The sequence below is a fragment of the Egretta garzetta genome, unplaced genomic scaffold (genome assembly GCF_000687185.1).
Source record: "Egretta garzetta isolate BGI_Z169 unplaced genomic scaffold, ASM68718v1 scaffold465, whole genome shotgun sequence".
Classification (NCBI taxonomy): Eukaryota; Metazoa; Chordata; class Aves; order Pelecaniformes; family Ardeidae; genus Egretta; species Egretta garzetta.
Window position 1 is genome coordinate 1,759,759 of NW_009259680.1, and position 3,476 is coordinate 1,763,234.

The window sequence follows — 3,476 nt, forward strand, 5'->3', positions numbered from 1 at the left end:
CCCCCACCCCCCCTGGCAATTACTTTTCTTAGCCTTTGAAGTCAAGGTTAGATCTGCATTACCATACTGGCAGTGAAGTCCTAATTCAAGCCATCTTTGGATAATGTTTGCTCAGGTGTAGTATCTTGGAAGTGAAATCATCGCTGCTCCTTCCCCAGAAAAAATAGTCATTGTTTGCCACATTTAATTAAGTTTTCCCCTCTGTTCACACAGCCTCCCACATCCAGATCTGAAGTTAGTTTTATAGTTTCCTCTCAGCCTTCTCCTTTGATCCTAAAGTAGCTGTCACCTCAGTACCTACAACCCTTCCTTTCTCACCTTGGCCAGCATAAAATGTGTTTGTGTGTTAATGGCTCTCTCCTCGGGGGCTGCTGACTCGCTTTACTAGTCAGCTGGATGCTAGATGAAATCATTCTCTCTGCTGGTTCAAGTATGTCATATATATGTATATATATATATATTTCCCCGCCTGTGTTTTATGTTCCATCCCGACTTCATTCATAGGAAATTATTCTGTTTTAGTTCATTTTGTTTTGGAAAGTGAATCCGTTGCCAGGGGAATGCGCAAGATTTCCAGAGACTGGGTCCAAGTTTAGTGCAGGGAGGTGCTCCACAGACTTTGCCACACACAGCCTGCTGCTGCTGCTGCTGCTCCTCACTCCTGCGCTGCAAGGGGCCATTGCCTCCTTAGAGCCTCCTCAGCACCGGCCATACTCAAACCAATGTGTCTTGAGTTGTGTAGAGTCTCTGCTTTGGTCAGCCATGTCTGTGACCTGTTCTCTCCACCTTCTCTGACTTCTGTCAGCCAACTTGCTCTGTACCCGAACCAGAACCGAGGCTTGAACCCCCAGGTCTGCACGCCGGGGGAAAAAAACTGCTAAACAGAGCTATTTTACAGTGACCAAAGCAGGGCAGGAACAAGCCTTCAGGTTACAGTGAAGAAGGCTTAAAATAGCAAAAAAAAAAAAAGCACCACTTGACATAAATAAATAACAAAATAACCCTGTGCTACAAGATGTAAGTGCAATTATGAGTAGTACTGTTTTTAGACTGTTGGGATAAAGTTCTGCAACAAAAGTTATTAATAAAATGCTTCACCACGAGTGTCGCTTCAATGGCGTGACTCTGAAACCTCCATCTAACGACAGCTTGTCTGCTGTAGAGCCCAATTTGGATGCTGCATTCGGCCATGCCGCAGCAGGCTAGATTCAAAACGCTCAATTAGTACGATTAATCCAAAGTATAAAGCACATTTTCTCTGGTGTGCCATCAAATCAATGCTCTTTAGCTCTGGTACCGGGATGAAACAACAGGATCCGTCTCACAGGCATGGTGTATGAAGAGGGCTAATGGGGAAAAGGGCTGATTTGAGGATGGTCTGGAAGAGCAAACCTAGAAGGGAGGAGTGACGGTGTATGGAGTGGAGTGCCAGAGAAGAGATGTGTGCAGCTACACACAGGGACCCCAAACTGCTCCCCTTCTGCTCCTCGGAGGGAAAATCTTAAGCCGCTGTAATTGGCGACAGATGCCGGCTGCTAAAGCAGAGCTCTGCTCCATCTCAAGAGAGGGAAGTGAAGAAGAGGGCACAAAAGACGTGTTAGAGTGGTATGTGAGGAACTAGTGCAGATTACACTCTCCGAAATGAGCAAATGTTGTTCTCTAGTGCTTGCTATGGATTCACCTTTAATAAAAAAATACCCACATTTGTAAAGAAGAAGGTCTAGAGAAAAGATCTGTGATTTTTGCTCTCTGTTATTTTATTTCTTGGTGTATTACTATGTTACCGTACTAAATCTTGCTTCTACAGATCATTTTCAGATTCATGGTTACATTAGGACCAAAAGAATGAAGGAAAAAAATAACTGTCCAAAAAAGGGCTGGCAGAGGATGAACAAAAAGTCTGCTTTGGAAATGAGCAGTGTCTCTCCCTCTCTCACACATATGCCCACGTACCTTTGCTGGGCAGATCACCGCTGAACAGGGTTACTAAGAAGAGTTAAGGCCAAATCTGGAACAAGGGAAAACTCTGTCAGTAGAAACAGCTCAGCAGATGCACGTTTATTACATTCACTGCAGCAGCAAAGAAAAAAACAAAACAAAACAAAACAAAACCATTTCTTGGTGCCTGTGTCTGATTTGCCTGCAATGACCTCTTTTTCCTTCAAGCCAAGTCCTTTCTTTCTGCAGATCTCCATGTATGGTTGGCATTCCACAATTAGGGAGGCATCCATAAATCAGTGACAGACAAGCAAGGACTTCAGCCTTCCCTAGAGCTTGCACTGCTAAAAGTTCATCCCCAAGTGCTGCCTCTTAATTCCAAGCAGCCGTCAGGGGGCTCAGGAACAGCATGGGCTCAACACTGGCCAGGCTCTGAAGCTGGAGTCGGAGGGGGTGTGCATGCAGATAATATTGGGTTGAACTGAACGCCGTTAGATATTGGACTACGCAGCGAGCCAAGAACTTGGGTGGTAGCTATTGTTGTGAATCACAATCAAGAAATGTTGTTATTACATAGTGCTTTACAATGGGTTGAGGCCTGATGCAAGCAGTGGGGATCCAGCTTTGCAAAACATAAAGACCAAAGAAGGGCTCTTGGGGCAAAGGGACAGAAATGCCTGTATGAAGAGAGTCCAGTGTGGCAGAGAGGATACGGTGTGAAGCATCTGTGGCAGGGCTCAGTTGCATAGGTGGCTTCTGTGGTATTCACAGTATACGTGTCACAGAATACTTCGGGTGGGACAGGACATGGCAGGGCTCCAACCTTGGCCCCCACTCGGAGCAAGGCTATTCTCAAAGTTAGATCATGTTGTCCAGGACTCTGTCCAGTTGAGTTTTGAAAATCTCCAAGCATGAGGATTTCACAGTCTTTCTGTTCCAATGCTGAAACATCCTCATTGACAAGATTTTTTTTCCTTAACTCCAATGAGCATTTCTCTTGTTGCAACCTGTGACCATTGGTTCTTGTCCTTTCACTGGCCTCCTCCACGTGAAGTCTGGCTCTGTCTTCTCTTTAACCTCTTTTAGATAACTGAACACTGCAAGTATATCCTCCTTAGCTTTTTCTGCTCCAGGCTGAACAGGTCCCTTTCTCTCAGCTTCTCATGATACATCTTCTGTAGCCCCCACATGTCTTGGAAGTAATTTTCCTCTGCCCCCGTCTATTTAGACAGTAAAGTTTTTGGGATAAGTATTGTTCTTTAGTACATGCATGGCAATTTGACACCTCCTGGTTGGGTCTTACAAGTCAACTGCACATAAATAATTGAGCACAAATGAACTTTGGAAACCCACTGAGAGGGGTTTGGGGTGTGCAGAGGGGCCTGGGGAGGTGATGAATTAGAGTGGGGAGGCAAGGGTGATGGATGATCACTTTATGGAAAACTTTCTCCTGGGGGTAACCCCATTCCTTTGCCTTGCTGGAAGTCAGCGGGGGGCTGTAAGTAAAGCTGTAGGCTCACCGGGAGAGCAGGACAGGG